Below are 17,500 nucleotides of genomic sequence, written 5' to 3' on the forward strand. Positions count from 1 at the left end.
GAAAGAAAGAAAGAAAGAAAGAAAGAAAGAAAGAAAGAAAGAAAGAAGGAGGGGAAAGAAGGGAGGGAGGAAAGTAGGAAGGAAGGGGAGAGAGAGAGAGAGAGAGAGAGGACAAAATAATCAAGAAAGGAAGGGAAAAAGGGAATGCTAAAACTGAAGAAAACCTTAGAGACTAATCAACCCAGAGAGTATGTGACTAATCTAAGGTAACATATCCTAATGTAAGTACATGCAAATTAATACTAGGTCTTTCAAAACAAAGAAGAAATCAAATTAAAGTATTCATTTGTTTTAAATGAAGTCTGATTGGGATTTTGAAGATAATAAAATTTAGAGCTGAAAGAAGTTCCAGGAGGCATTTAATCTAATCCCCTCATTTGACAGATTAGGAAAATGAGGCCCAGAGATGTTAACTACCTTGGCAAAAGTCACCCATGTCCTCTAACTCCAAAAACTGGGAAGTGACCCACCCAGTGTCACATAAATACTAAGTATCACCAAGATTCTAACCCCAAGTTTTCTGATTCCAAAGCCAATGATCTCTCCACCATACCATGTTGCCCTTTCAGGGCATGGTGAAGGCTGGAGGTGACTTGGTAAAACAACGAAGTAGACAAAACTTCTTTTGTTACCCAGGCTCCTCCTTTCCTGGCCTTTTCTATCCCTAATACTATACTATTTCCCACATGACTTTCAGGAATCCAAACCCCTTATGTTCTTTTCTTGGGAAAGCATAGCAAAAACTGACGTCAGGACAAAGATCTGATCCATTCCTTTTCACCAGGGTGTGAATAAGACATAAATGTAGCTTTTCCAACGAATGTTTCAGTTTTAACAGAAGGCTCAAAACCTTAAGGTGATGCAATAGTTCTCCATGGAATTTTACTTAACTAGAGAGTCACCTGGTGGGGATCCATAAAAGGAAGGGGTTCCCTTGTTGTCTGAAGTCACAGATAGGTAACCACCTAGCTATATACTGTTTGCATATAGTTTGTCTCTCACGAGCATTTGAATTTTGATTTTCAGCCAGTCCCGCTGAGGACAAAAGCAGAATATGTTCTTAAAACACAGACTCTACATTCTTGAAATCTCCTATTAAATACAGTCTCCAAGAACAAACAATAGAGAGATGAAAAATTCCCTTTCAGAGCTCTCATGTTTAGTCAGGTGGGCAGCCCACCCATCACCTGAGGTGATGATGCTGGCTTTATGGGGGGAGTGCCAGGGCGGAGTTCACAGCTCTCCTCATGGAAAATGAAAATGTGGAGGAAACAGACATCATGGATCATTGGAAACAAGGACTTGGAAAAAGTGGGCCTGGCACATGGGAATCTTCTGAACTCTAACTTCTATCTCTTCCTCCATGTAGCTAGTCAAAAAGCAATCACCACATACCCACTATGTTCCTTAATATACTAAGTGCTGACCATACAAAGAAATACAAAAGATCATCCCTCTTCTCAAGGAGCTCACACTTTAAGGGAGGAGATAACATGGAAACATCTATTTGCACACACAAGTGCATACATATACATGTATGCATGCATATATGCACACACATGTTGTTTAGTCATTTCAGTTGTCTGACTCTTCCTGACCCCTTTTTATGGTTTTCTTGGCAAAGATGCTGGAATGGTTTGCCATTTCCTTCTCCAGTTCATTTTGCAGATGAGAAAAATGAGTCAAACAGGGTTCACACAGCTAGTAAGTATCCTGCGGCCAGATTGGAAGACTCATCTTCCTGACTCCAGACCCGGGATGCTACCCATTGTGCCACCTATTTGTCAAACATATACATGCCTACATATACACATGCTTTTACATGTACACATATATACATATGCACACAACATAAACTGGACATAATGAACAGAAAAATAATGGAACAGAGAACCTGTCTGTGAGCCTGGTCCAGCTACCTCAGAATCCCTCCACCAGCATGGGACTGAAGGTTGCAATTAGGCAAAGCTTCAATTCTAGTAACATTTTGGAGTGGGGAGGGGAAGGAGAGGTGGATTGAGAAATTTCTCTGAGGCACATCACTGGTTGATGTAAAAAAAAAGAAAAGAATAAACTAGATTATCTGTGTATTTCTCCTAATTCTCCCATTCCTGACACAAGTTTGTGATAATGGGCCCTGGCCTCATCTGTAAAACAAAGCAAGTGGCCTGGATGGTCTATGATATTCCTTCTGGCTCTAGATCTACCATTCCATGAGACATTTAAGCTTGGCCTATATTCAGCCCTGTAGAGGCCTTAAAAACATGGGGAGACTTTCATTTTAGCTAGTCCAAGGTGAGCACGGTGGTGAGTTTTAACTGGGGTATCTGGGATAATGATCAACAGGAGGGCTTACTTTACGAATAGATCAGAGTCTTGTGTCAGGGCCACATGCACCAGAAGAGCAAACTGTCTTGGTTAGTCTGATAAGGAAGATGTATCTTGCCTATTCCTCCTCTGTGCCCCCAAGAAAAGACCCTGAAGAACTGACTTTGTTCCTTGGAATATTTCTGCTTCTAGTTCTTCACTGCCAAACACATAGACTCTTTTAACAGTGACTGTCATGGGACACCCAACTTATTTTGCTGAAATGAAATTTTATTAAGAAACCATATTCCCAGTGTACAGAACCTGGGAAGGAAAGAGAGGGTGATACTAGCAAACAGGCCCTCCACTTTTGTCTTCCTTCCAGATCTCTTTTTTTCTCTTTCCATACTTTCCCCTCCCTTCTCTTCCCTTCTTTTTTCTTCTTCCTTCCTTCCTTCCTTCCTTCCTTCCTCCCTCCCCATCCACTCTCCTTCCTTTCCTTTCTTTTCTCATGCTTTGTTTTGGATTAGAGGGGAAGTTTAAGGGAGGCTTTTGAATGTGGATATTTGGAGTTGGACTGTGTCTTAGGAAGATTAAGCAATAAAAGAAGTGAGAACATTCAGTCCAATTCTTCTGTTCTGTCTGCAGTACAGACAGCAAATTATTAGAGGGTTTCCCCTTCAATTCAACATAGTAAAATAGCACAAACACATTAAAAAAGGTGCTGTATTATCTATTAGGGAATAGAAAAGTGAGTGAGGTGTGGTCCTGGCCCTCATGTTCTTATCTAGCAAGGAGGATAAGATGTATACCCACAAAACATAAGGACATAGGAAAGGTTCAAAGTACTATGAGATATCCAGATGGGGAAAATGATTTATAAAGGGTGACGATTACATGGACTGGAGTCAGAAAAAGCACTTGTACAGCATATTTAGATAGAAAAAGTCCTTTGTATTTGGATGGACAAAGTATTGTTTATATAAGTAACATATAGGAATATGCAAATAGTTTTGTTATAGAAAATATTTCTAAACAAATTGCTTTATTTCAATCTAATCTGCCTTTGACAATTTTTTCAAGTTTCAATCCAATTCAACAAGCATCCATTAAACACCTATTATATGTAAGATGACTTCCTAGGCACTGAGGAAGACAAATAAGGGAACTTTTCATCCAAATGTTTAGCATAGTGAATTCACAGATTGACCGATAACCAGAAGCATTCTGCCTCCAGCTTCCTCCTTCTAGGAGAGCCCAAATTTGAGAGAGTGCCCCCCCTCCCAGCAATAACTTCAGCTGTCATGCAACACATTCACAAGAAACACAAGTTTCACTTGCCCAAGGAACAGTGGACTAAGAGCCAGGGAGACCTGAGTTCTTCAGTTCTTACCTATGCTACCGCCAATGTGACAGGTAATAACCTTCCTGGGCCTCATTTTCTCATCTGTAAAATGATAAGACTGGAATGGAAGACTTCTGAGGTCTAATCATGATTCTGTGATAGTATAACTACTTCTCACCCAAATGAGAACAATCCCACAGCTGAAAGTATGTCTTCTCATCAAAACCAGTTGGAATTTATTTTTATATTGCCCACATTTTCATGCCATATTTTCTTTCTCCATTTTGACAAATCATTTAGTGATTGGTGCATGGAGTAAATTGCCTCAGCTCAGCTCAAAAGTTATCAATTCCCATCTAACTCCCTGTCTATAATTATAACAAGAGAAATAATACTCTATTTTTTGTGGGTGGTTTTTTTTTTTTAATTAGGAACCAGAGCTCTAAGTTTCTTGCTATTTAAAGGTTCCTCAAGTTGCCGGACTTTTCTTCTATGTTTGCAAAACATACACAGCTCCAAGTTGTTTTTTTCCTTCTCAAAATAAATATTTGTGTGTGTTTGCATTAGGGAAAAATAGCAATACCAGGTAACTCTTGAAAAGCTTTAAAATAACACTTTGATGTAAGATACTGGCAATGGAAAAAATCAGTATGAACATAAAATCTTGTACAAAATAATTTTTAAAAAGTCTAATATCCAACTTGAAATAGAGAATTTGAAAGTTATGAATAAGATCTCCAAAGTAAATGTTAGGCAGATATATCTAGTATTTTCTTTGCCCACCTAAATGATTGAATTTGCTGATGCTGATCATATTCAGAAGAAGAGTTGAAATATATAGAAGAAAACAGAACTAATATAAACTAAATGTATTAAAAAAGATATATTAAAACTGACCTAATTTTGCTCTCAAGTATTATATTTGGACTGCATATGGTCTTAGCAACACTTTTTAGGAAGACTTTTTCTATCTAGAGAGGTAGAGTGGGCTTAGTGCACTGAGGGCCACCTTCACAGTCAGGAGGACCTGCGTTCAGATTCTGACTCTAATACATAGTAGCTATAAGATCATGGGGAAGACTTTCATGGTTCAGTGTTCCTGCAAATTCTCTAAGACTGAAGTTATAAACCAATTCCCAATCAGCATTAGTAGAGTAAGTTTCTATAGTCCAATGTAATCTTAGGTTCAGTGAAAAAATTAACATCCAGAAAACATTAGGGTGTACTCCAAAATTACATTCGAGTATCAGCTGAAGAAGCTAGGAACGTTTAGCCTGGAGAGGACTTGAGAAGATATGATAGTTGTCCTTAAGTATACTGATAATCATCAAGTTAAAAAAGAGCCCATCAGCAAACTTGATATTAAAAAAAGATATTTTCAAAGCAATAAGAGTTGTCTAAAATTGAAATGGACTGAATTGATAGGTCAGGAGTTTGCTGTCAGTCAAGGTATTTGAGTAAAGGCAAATTGTCAAGGATGTTGAAAAGGTGATTCATGCCTTAGGTGGAGTAGGTGACTTCTGAAGCCTCTTATAACTCTAAAATTCTATGATTTTATGATTCTATCATTCGTGTCTCTCCCCCTAGGGTGGATATGATAGTCCAATGAGGTAGTATTTGTAAAATGAGGTAGAATCTAAAAGCATGCAGTGAATGTCAATTGAAATACTTGCCTACTTCAATAAGGCTATTATTACCTAGAATGGCTAACAGAAAGAATTCACTATTTTTTATTAGTAATAATAAATATCAACTGCAAAAATACAGATTTTTAATCAGGCACAAAATCTCTGATTTGCTTCTCTTGGGCCAAGATGCTGAGCACAAAAGGAATCTTGCCCAGAAGAAAAAAAAATATTGATTAAAGGGTAAAGGTTTTCTTATACACAGAGCCATAACTGGGTAAGGCAATTTGAGTTTTGCTCCAGGGTGCTGAAATTTACAGAGTATAGACAGCACCATCTTGAAACAGGCTGTCCCTGACACTGGCAGCTGGGGTGAACTCCTTCCTGGACAGGCACCCGCTCAGTAATGGTGACCTTACCCTGGGTTGTGATTCCTGAATCCAGTAGCTACATTTCTGGTTTTGGTCCCTATGCCTTGTACCCTGCAGCAATGACAGTCCTTCAATAGCACTTTCTGGTTTCTACCTTCACGTCCCAGAGATTCTTTTCTTCCTCTAGTGGCCAAATGCTTTGTACGTTCTCCCTCTGCTTTCCTTTCTTCCTTCACCCTAAGCATAAACACTCCCAATCATAACTATCTATTAACACCAATTAATTTAATTCCATTAAAAAACAACCCTTCAGGGGTGAAGCCAAGATGGTGGAGTAAAGGCAGGGACTTGCCTGAGCTCTCCCTCAAACCCCTACAAATACCTTTTAAAATGATTCTAAATCTAGAGCAGCAGAACTCACAAAATGACAGAGCGAAACAAATTTCCAGTCCAAGACAACCTGGAAGATAGAGAGTAAAGGTCTTCTGCACCAGTGAGAGAGGAGTACGGACCAACCCGGGTGGGACCGACACATATCAGAGCCCTAGCAAAGCTAGAGCAGGCCTTGAGACAACTAGTGGCAGTTTCTATACTCCTCAACCCATAATTCCAAAGGCAACTTAGAAAGGTCAGCAGCAAAGGTCTGTCGGACCTGGGTGAGGAAGAAATGCAGTCCATTGCAGGGTCCAGCGTGAATCCCATAACCCCAGCAGTGCCAGCACATATAGGGGCCCGGCAAGGCTGGAACAGATCTTGGGGTGATTGAATCAGTGGCAGCGGTGGCAGTTTCCAGACTCCTCAGCCCACAATTCCACAGGCAACTTAGAAGGTCAGCAGGAAAGGTCTGTCAGACCTGGGTGATAGAGAAGTGCAGTCCAGCACAGGCCCCGCCTGCAGAACTTAGGTCACAGAATACCAGGAGCAGGTCTTGGTAGCTATTGAATTAGCAGCGGCAGTGGCTGCTTCCAGAACTCTCACAAGTTGGAACAACTGGTCAGACGGCGATGACGGGTGTCTCTTTGCTAGCACTGAGGCAGGATTCTCTGTTCCTCTGCTCATACTTGGATCCAGGTTGCTGTTGCAGCCCCAGGGCAAGGAGCACTAGCACAGCCGAGCTTGTGGCAGCAGTGGAGGGGGAGGACCTTCCTCAAAGTTCCAGGGCAGAAAAGAGTGCTTATGGTTATTCACAGACCAGAGCTCAGGCCGGGAGAGGAGTAAACACCTCTCCTTAGATCATACCACCTTGGAAGAACTGAAAACTTACAGGTCCCTAGAAGTATCTCTGAAAACAGCTGCATAAAACCCCTGAAGCTTGGGACAGTACACCCTGCACCCAGGAAGCAGAGCCCTACCTTAACAAAGAGCTAAAAAGTCAAGTAACAGACTGGGAAAATAAGCAAACAATAGGAAAAATCTCTGACTATAGAAACTCCCTTTGGTGACAAGGAAGATCAAGACACCCACTCAGAAGATAGCAAAGTCAAAGCTCTGATATCCAAAACCTCCAAGAAAACTATGAGTTGTTCTAAGACCATGGAAAAACTCAAAAAAGATTTTGAAAATCAAGTAAGAGGGGGTGCCTAGTGAATAGAGAACTGGCCGTGCAGTCAGGAGGACCTGAGTTCAAATCTGGCCTCAGACACTTGACACACTTACTAGCCATGTGACTTTGGACAAGCCACTTAACCCCAACTGCCCTCCAAAATGCAAAAAAAGAAAAGAAAAGAAAATCAAGTAAGAGAGGTAAAGAAAAAATTAGGAAGAGAAATGAGAGTGATACAAGAAACTCACAAAAAATGAGACAACAACTTGGTAAAGGTTTTTACCATTTATCATTTTACCATTTAACCCTTCAAAAAATACCAAAGAAAATAGTACCTTAAAAAACATACTAGGCCAAATAGTAAAAGAGGGTCAAAAACCCAATGAGAAGAAGAATGACTTAAAAAGCAGAATTGGTCAAATGGAAAAAGCTCACAAAAGAAAATAATTTCTTAAAAATTAGAATGGAAGAAATGGAAGCTAATGACTTCATGAGAGATCAAGAATTCATAAAACAAAACCAAAAGAATGAAAAAAAATAGAACACAAAATGTGAAATATTACATTAGAAAAATAACTGACCTGGAAAATAGATATAGGAGAGATAATTTCAAAATTATGGGCTACCTCAAGTTATCAATACCTGTAAACCATGATCAAAAAAGAGCCTGCACATCATCTTTCAAAAAATTATCAATAAAAACTGCCCAGACAGTCTAGAACCAGAAGGGAAAACAGAAATTGAAAGAATCCACTGATCACCTCTTCAATGAGATCCCAAAACAAAAACTCCCAGGAATATTATAGCCAAATTCCAAGTTCCCAGGTCAAGGAGAAAATATTGCAAGCAGCTAGGAAGAAAGGATTCAAGTATTGTGGAAACATCAGGACAGAACAAGATATAGAAGTTTCTACATTAAAAGATTGGAGGGATGGAATCTGATATTCTGGAGGTCAAAAGAACTAGGATTACAAGCAAGAATCACCTACCCAGCAAAACTGAGTATAATTCATGAGGGGAAAAAATGAATGTTCAATGAGATAGAGGACTTTCAAGCATTCTTGAGAAAAGACCAAAACTAAATAGAAAATTTGACTTCCAAATACAAGACTCAAGAGAAGCATCAAAAGGTAAACAGGAAAGAGAAATCATAAGAGATTTACTAAAGCTAAACTGTTTACATTTCTACATGGAAAGATGATATTTCTAACTCATAAGACCTTTCTCTTTATTAGGGTAGTTAGAAGGAATATATGTAGTCAGACGGCACAGGTGTGAGTTCAATATGAAGAGATGATATCTAAAAAATAAAACTAAGGGATGAGAGAAAACTGTATTGGGAGAAAGAAAAAGGGAGAGGTAGAATGGAGCAAATTATTCTCACATAAAAGAGGCAAGACAAAGCTTTTACAGTGGAGGGGAAGGGGAGGGAGGTGAGGGCAAGTGAGTGATCCTTATTCTCATCAGAACTGGCTCAAAGAAGGAATAACATACACATGAAATTGGTTATAGAAGTCTATCTTACCCTACAGGAAAGTAGGAGAGGTAGAGGATAAGAGAAAGGTGTGTGTGTGTGTGTGTGTGTGTGTGTGTGTGTGTGTGTGTGTGTGATAGAAGGGAGGTCAGAGTGGGGGAGGGAGTAGTCAGAAGCAAAACCTTTTTGAAGAGGGACACGGTGAAAGGAGAGAGAGAACAGAATAAATAAAAGCTGGATTAGGATGAAGGGAAATACAGTTAATCTTTCACAACATGACCATTTTGGAAGTGTTTTGCATGACTAGCCATGTATAACCTGTATTGAATTGCTTGCCTTCTCAATGGGGGTAGGGGATGGGGAGGGAGGAAAGGAGAGAATTTGGAACTCAAAGTTTTAAAAATGAATGTTAAAATTGTTTTAACATGTAACTGGGGAAAAATAAAATTGTTCAATTAAAAAATAATTTTAAATCACCCTTCCATTGTCCAGAAATTCTGCTTACATTATGCCATACTTGATTTAAAAATTCATAGACAGACAGGCTTACATTTCACAGAAGGCTGTTTACTTTCTGGCAACATAAATAACTGATAAACATAATTCTAGAAAAAAATAATAATTTATATAAACGTTCATTCATACCCATACATACATATATATATATATATTCACACATACACACACACATACACACACACTGACATATAAATTTCCTTATTTTATTCTTACCCCAGCCCTGTGAGATGTCATCTTAGCCCAACCCTTTCCATTTTATGGGCGAGTACACTGAATCCTAGAAAAGTTAAATGACTTTCTCAAGGTCACATAGATAGTAAAAAGCATAGTGTGGATTTTAATTTAGGTTCTGTCACTCCAAGGTCAGCATGCTCTCTTCTGTACCATACCACTTTAACACATTGTATATTCAGTGTATACTTTCCAGGAAAGGGTGGTAGGACCTTTGTTCATGGGTTCATCTGAAAGGTACCTCTAGCACCAGGAATGGAGCCTAAGTCCTTTATGGGGTGCAGTGGAGAGAGCACGAAGCCTGGAGCCAGGAAAACTCATCTCTTCTGGATTTCAAATCTGGCCTCAGACACTTACCAGCTATGGGACCCTGGGCAAGTCACTTAGCCCTGTTTTCCTCATCTGTAAAATGAGCCGAAGAAGGTAATGACAAACCATTCCAGTTTCTTTGCCAAGGAAACACCAAATGGGATGACAAAAAGTTAGACGTGACAGAACAATACTCTGACTCTAGAACAAAGGTTCTTGACCTGGTGTCAGTAAACATTTTTTGAAAATTGATAAGGATATTTCAATAGAATTCTTTTTCTTTTTAGTCCTCTGTATTTTATTTTAAGATTTAAAGTATTATCCTGAGAAGGGGTCCATAGGCTTCCTCAGACTTGCCAGAGGGTCCATAGCATAAAGAAAGTGAAGACATCCCTGCTCAAGAGTTGGCGCCTTCTTTCCCCCTGGCTCTTCAAAGGGGAGCTGAGGGAGGGATTAATGCACAACAGTTAATACAAAAGAATGAATTGGTAATGGTGGAACTTGAGAGGTGTCTGGAGGAAACATTTATGTCTAGGAGACCTGGCATTTCTAAGCACAAGACTAGTCTTCTTAGATACATGCATTGGGCACTTAAGAAAGTTAATTATCTCCTAGAAAATGTAATTTTCTTAGTACTGAGCTCCAAATCTTAAAGGACTTCATACCTGTCAGTCACTTGGTCAATAAGCATATATTTGGCACCTACTCTGTGTCAGAAAATGAATTAAGTTTTTTTTTTCCCTTTTGGAGGGCAGTTGGGGTTAAGTAACTTGCCCAAGGTTACAGGCTAGTTTTTTTTTTGTGTGTGGGTGTTAAGTGTCTGAGGCCAGAACTGAACTCGGGTCCTCCTGACTCTGGGGCCAGTGCTTTACTCACTGGGCCACCTAGCTGCCCCCTATAAAATGTACTAAGATTTAAAAGTTTAAATACACTAAGACTTTGGAGATATTCTATACACACAGAGTATTTGTGTTTATATATATATATATATATGTGTGTGTGTGTGTATATATATATATATATATACATATATTTATACACACACACTAAAAACTGGCATGAATTCTTCTAAAATTTATCAGCAGAACCTTTAAAGAACCCTCAAAGAAAGGGTTCTTAAATAAAATTTTCTTTGATATGCGGGGTGTCAAAAAATCTTACTGCAGCTTAAAGGGGTCTTGATCTGAAAACTACACTAAGACTTTTTTTTGGGGGGGGGGTGACAGCCATTCTATAAGGAGATAATGCTGAGTATTTGACAATGAAGATGGACAACTTATTTTTATGTGTATATTTTCATTCTTAATTCAAAAATACCTGGACATATTGCTAAAACTATCTTCCCCCAAAAGATTTTCAAAAGCTATAAATGTACTATGTGGTGTCCCAAAAGTCTTAATGCAGTTTTTAAGGTTTAATAGTTTAAGTATAATAGCTTCCCATATTTTAGAATAGGCTTCAAGCACCTATAATCAACCTGTACTCCAATATATTTACATCCTACAGAAAAGCTTTTACTAGCTCCCTCTCTCCACAAATCTACAATTTAAATTTCTTAAGGCTAGGGATTGTTTCCTTTTTTTAAATTTGCCTTTGCTTCTTCACTCCTGGAGGGAGTAACCATAATGATGAGATCACAGAAGCAAACATACACAATATTCCAGCGTTACACATTTAGAAATTGCATAAGGTATGTAAGTTATCAAATAGCATAAACTCTACCATGATGTACACTTCTTAAAGTAGAGACAGATTTAAATATGTATATATAGATACATATATACATGCACAATTCAGTGTTCCGTGTGTTCAACTGTACCCAGAAGCTCAATATATGTTGTTGTACTGTTATATTGTAGCTAAGCACTGATTTACTACTTATTTGTGATCCCAGCATGAATAATTAAGACTTTGATGTGATAAACAGCTGATTTCTTTTAAAAAAAAACATCTTTAAACAAATCCCCTCCTTCTGGTTTTAGAGGCTACAATAGTAGCAGAACATTCTCCACTACCTTAAAACAATGTTTATGTTTTCTACAATTATTTTATTTTAATTCAATTTTCTTATGCTTTCAGTTTCAAATTCTCTCCCCTTCTACCACTCTTCAAAATAGAAAAGACAAATACTCTCACCTTAAGTCTATAAAAACTTTCAGAGGGATTTATTTTATATATGTATGTATGTATATGTATATGTGTACATATGCACATCACACATTTACATGTATGTATGTATAAAACAATTCCAATTCCAGCCCCAGAGGTCCCCAGATTGGAGAATTAAATTAACATTTTCTCCCACTCTTAACCAAAGAGATGTTAAGCACATAGCAAATGATCAATAAATGCTTGTTGAGCTACTTCTACTATTCTCTAAATCATTATGCTGAAAGACCAAGAACAGCACATGTTTTAAGTTTCAAGAGGGCAGGGACTATATTTTGTACCTTTTAATATACACAGTACCTAGCAGTCATTCAATAACTTTGTGTTGATTGATTGATTTAAATAGAATCCATGCCTAGCCACCCTCTATATCAGTTTGGAAATGTCTAAGAAAAGTTGCTATAAATTGTCTCCACTGTAACCTAGTGACCCCATTATTGGGTATCTACCTGAGGAAGCCAAAGACAGAAGCAAAAGTCTAATGTATAACTAAATATTTATAATAAAGTAGCACTTTGTGGTAGCAAAGATTTGAGGAAATAAGTGGGTAACTTGATCCAGAAAATATTAAAAACCCATAGTGGAATATTGTTAGGCAATAAGAGATAAGAAATATGTGGAATTCAAAGAAATGTGGGAAGATTTGTATGAACTGATACAGTAAAAAATAAGCAGATACAAAATAACAATATATACATTGACTATAACAATGTAACAATGTAAATGAAAAGATTATTTAGAAGGAAAGGGAACTCTGAGGAAATAGAAAAACCCAGAGCAGTCCCTATTGGGGAACATAAATTTGGTGTTTTACACATTTTTAGATGTAGCCATTATTGTATAGTACCTTTTTTTTTTTTGCTTAACTGTTTTTCTCTGTCAAAAAGGTATATTCAAACTAGAAGGGTCACTGTCATGGTAACGGGAATTTGAAGATCTTTACTGACCCTTTAAGGCTGAATGTAATCACATGAAACCTGTGGTGGGAGGAGTTTGCTGAAGGGTGGAGCAGAAGCTGGGAGTCAAAGCAGCTAGAGAGTGAGAGGATACACCCAGGGAGACAGTTTGTGTTGTGTTGGTTTGTGGGAAGGCTAAAGGATAGTGTGGCTTCATGTTACGCTACGGTGTATTAACTTCTTTGTTACTATGATGGATTGTTTTTTTTTTTTTTGGTGTCTGAATAAATGTTTTGCTTTTGTTTTCTATATTGGACAGTCTGTTATATCTTGCAATTGAGAACTATACTGGCATAGTCGATATTGGCACTATGAATATTTTGTTGGTGCTACAGTCACACCCCCCCAAAGATTGTGATATAAAAACAAAAAGCACCAATAAAATAAGTCCCTTAACAAAAGAGAAAGAAACAGTCAAGAATTCTACACAGAAACATAAATGGAATCACAAAATGGGAATGGAGAGGAGAGATAATGGTATACATTAAATTTCCCTTAGGGCCTAATGTTTTCCTCTGGATTCTAGCACAGATTTATTTACATAGCCATGCTCTGAGAAACAAAATTGTGAGTGGAAAGAGAGATGACTTCAGAGTCAGGAAGAACTGGGTTTGCATCTAGTTTATCACCTCCTGACTATGTGACCCTGGATAAATCACTTGGTCATTGAGTGCCCAGGCAACTCTCAGAGTTCCAGAGTAGATGCAGATTTGCTTTGGTAAATGAAATTTTATCATTGTAAGTTCCCTATAACAATCAAATTGCAAGATCAGTTTTAAAAGGGGGTCAGCTAACATGCTGTGATGTTCTGATATACATTCACATGCATGGCAGATTCAAAATGCTGGACTTGGGAACTTCTGCAGAAATCTAGGAATCAACAAACATCTCATTGGATTGTTTTTTGTCCTCTTTCCCCAACCTCGGTTCCCCTTCTCTTCTGGACCTTTGTTATCTTTTTTAATCAACTCTCCCTCTATCTCCATTTGTAATTCTTCTGGGATGTATAGTTTACACTGGGGGAAAACAGCAATGGGGAAGCCTTGGTTTTCCTCTCCTGTGGGATACACAGAACTCAGTGTGTGTGTGTGTGTGTGTGTGTGTGTGTGTGTGTGTGTTATAGGTATGTATATATGTACACATGTAACACACACATATATTTATATAGCATACTGACTTAAAAAATCAAATCCCCAACATACATTCTTAAATCTGTGCCACAAAATGTGCTTTCAGATAAAATTTTATGTTCTTACTAAGACTTTGTATTGTCACCCATTTGTAAATGCTCTTCATTTCAACATGGTTCGCCTCTGCTTCCATCCATTCTCCCAAACCTTGGTGGACTCTCTCCCCCCCACAATGTGGGAGTGTTATGCACTTGTATAAAGAGACTTTATTCCCTATCCCTTATTATAACACCTATTAATTTATGGAACTGTTTTTTTTTTCCAGCACAGTGTGTGTGTGTGCGTGCATGCACTGAATTACAAACTTTATTTAAAAATACAAAACATGTTTAGCTTGAATGTAATTGTTGATCTTGGGGAACTGGGGAGGGCAGATACTGGATTTTGAAGGCTTCTCCGGCTGCCCCCATCCAACATTTGTACACGGGACAAATGTGAATTTCTTAACCCCTGCTCTCTTCTTACCATTTGCTACTTACTCAATTCCCTTTCTTGTAAGTTATTTTTATCTTGTACAAAAGAAGAAATTTTTATCACATATCAAGTCGGAATTGGACCATATTTGTTTTGTCGTGTAAACTATTTGTAAAAACCCAAAAGTCCTGATTGGTTCTTGAGTAGCTTTGTAGACACTTATAATTTTGATACACAGAATAAGCAACTAACTAAAGGAACCTGTAAATTACCAAAAAAACCAAGAAAAGAAAAAAATTGGGGGGGCAACCAGCTGTCACAGTAGATAGCACTGGACTGTAGCTAGGAAGTCTTGAGTTCAAACGTGATCTCAGACACTTACTAGTTTTGGGACCAAGTCACTTAACTGCTGCCTGCCTCAGTTTCCTCATCTATAACCAGGGTCATTGTGAGGATGAAATAAGAAAATATTTGTAAAGTTCTTTGCAAACTTTGAAGCAGTATATAAATGTTAGCAATGATAATTGTTTAAAAAAATGTTGATCCTGTGGTATAACAGCAAATGAAATATTTTATTTTCAATCTATCAACCACAATACTTCAGTATTCTCCCTTCCAAAATCATGACAATTTTCTATATAGCAGAATCTCTTACAAAATGTATCGGCCTTGGACCCAATCCAAAGACATAGTTACCGAAATACCAAAAGGACAGTCTCATCAATAAAGCCGTCCTACAGAACGTTGATTGAGGGCTATCCTATAATAAGACTGCAAGCGTAGTTTCATGATGACCTAAGTAATGGGTTGGTTTAAATTTCTCCCCATTCTAGTCTAGCCTCGGTTCAGCTGTCATAACGATCTTCCTTTAAAGCATAATCTAACCATGTCCCTCCTCTCCTCTAAAAGATTCCAGTGCCTTCCCATCACCTCCAGGATCAAATCAAATTTAAAAAAAAACACCTTCTGTTTGACATTCAATGCCTTTCATAACCTGGTTCCTCCCTACTTTTCCAGTCTTCTTATACCTTACCCCTTCCTGCCCCAATACCTTCTCCATGTACTCTACAGTCCAGTGACACTAGCCTCCTTTGTTCCTTGCACAAAGCACCATATCTCCAAACTCTGAACATTTTCACTGGTTGTTCCCCAGGCCTGGATTCCCTCCCTTCTCACTTTTGTCTCCCGGCTTTCCTGGCTTCCTTCAAGTCCCAGCTAAAATCTCCTCATCTGTGAGAGACCTTTGCCCTTTTAATGCTACTGCCTTCCCTCCACTGATTATGGCCAATTTATTCTGTTTATAGCTTGTTTGTACATAGTTGTCTCTGTCTCCTCCTCCTCCTTGACTGTGAGTTCTTTTAGAGCAGGAACAATAATTTTTTGCCTTTGTATCCCCAGCACTTAGAACAAACAGTGTCTGATGTGTAGTTAAGTGCTTAATAAATGTTTATTGATGACTGATATCTTTAATAAAGTTTGATTTACTTTGAGACCTCCAAATAGAATATTTATACTTTCTCAGATGGTCTTAAGTAGTAAAGTAGGAAATTTTAAATGAAGTATTTAAATACATATTTATGTGACTTCTCAATTACTTTTGTATTAAAGACTGATTCCTAGTCTTCCATCTATTTCTCTTCACCTTCAATAGATTCATTTTAGTGTAAACAGTTGCATTCTCTGCTTGAATCCAACAAAGAGGAAATGGAATCTCTCAGAAAGCAGAAAGGAAATATACATATATAAGTGTTTTTACATATATAGATATGCATGTATATACACACACACACACATATATATATATATATTTAAGTTTAATTTGCCCAGTGCAAGAAGCAATGAAAATATTCAATATACTTATTTACCAACTGACTATCACAGTAGAAGTCACCAGAATACATAAACATTGCACAGGGGAATCTTTTTTTTTTTTATATGCTGGCATGCAATGGACTCAATTTAAAATTCCCCAAAGGCTCATAACAATTGTAGGGGGAAAAAGAGTAGCAGAGGCCCTTTTGCCTATCAAATCACTTTCCCAGGCTCTCCTCCTGAAGACACCAAATAATCAGAGATTCTCACCATTAAAGTTCAAATAATGATTTCTTTTTACTATTTCTCTCAGAATTTTGTTCTCTAGGAAAAAACATGCACACACTCTAAAATATTTGTTTTATTGACTGTAAAGTTATTTTGGAGTTAAAATGCTCTGACATTATCTCACTGTTCTAGTGTCTCCTTCAATAGACCTCTAACTAATGTCACCTTGCAATAATGGGATGGTAAAAGCCAAAAGGAGCCTCATCACCTCAGGCATCACCCATAGGACATGTAAGACAATATTCCGTAAGCACTGGGGCATTTCTCTCTTTCTTTCTCAGGTTTTGCATTCTGTGGGTAAAAAGCATAGCAAAATCATGCAAGATCTGAGCTAACTGCTTCTTCAGCCCAATTTGCAATTCACTCAATAAATAATAAGACCTGCCTTTTACATGGCATTTTCCAATGTCCATTCAAATCCTCATCACCATCCTGTTAGGTAGGTAGGGCAGGTATTATTAAGACTTTTTTTTTAGAGTTGAGGAAACAGAGGTGCAAAGAGGTTAAGTGGTTTTCCTTCTCCTTCAGGCTGTACTCTTTATTCTCTGTCTTTTCTCTACCATGTCACAGAAACTTCTGTGCTCTGGAAATTCACTCTACTCCTGCTGGACTTCTCACCCTGGGAGCACCCACTTTCTCCATGGCCTCTTCCTCTGATTGGCTGATTTGTCTCAGAACCTCCATTTTAAGGAAAGGCCTGGCCATCCATATCTTCATTCCTCTCTAAGCTGAATGCCTGACTCTGAGGACTGTCTCTACCACAACTCTTTCTGGGTACCTTCTCTTTCTTCAACTGTTTTATTTTCCCCTTCTTTTTATGTGTTGTCCTTCCCCTTCAAAATGCAAGCCCCTCAAGGGTAGGGGGAGAGTGTCTTTATTTCTGCCAGGCACATAGTTAAAGTGTTTAACAAATGAGAGTTGATTTCATTTGACTTGCCCAAGGTCAC

General features: G+C 38.1%; 1 protein-coding gene across 2 annotated transcripts in view; it reads right to left on the bottom strand.

The window, feature by feature from the left end:
- Positions 1–17,500, bottom strand: part of ADGRG2 (adhesion G protein-coupled receptor G2) — a 176,602-nt gene that overhangs the window by 156,897 nt on the left and 2,205 nt on the right. The gene's annotated exons all lie outside the window — the stretch shown is intronic.

The sequence above is a fragment of the Petaurus breviceps genome, unplaced genomic scaffold (genome assembly GCF_028583685.1).
Source record: "Petaurus breviceps papuanus isolate PSGF00001 unplaced genomic scaffold, PetGlider_PUasm1.0 419, whole genome shotgun sequence".
Lineage (NCBI taxonomy): Eukaryota > Metazoa > Chordata > Mammalia > Diprotodontia > Petauridae > Petaurus > Petaurus breviceps.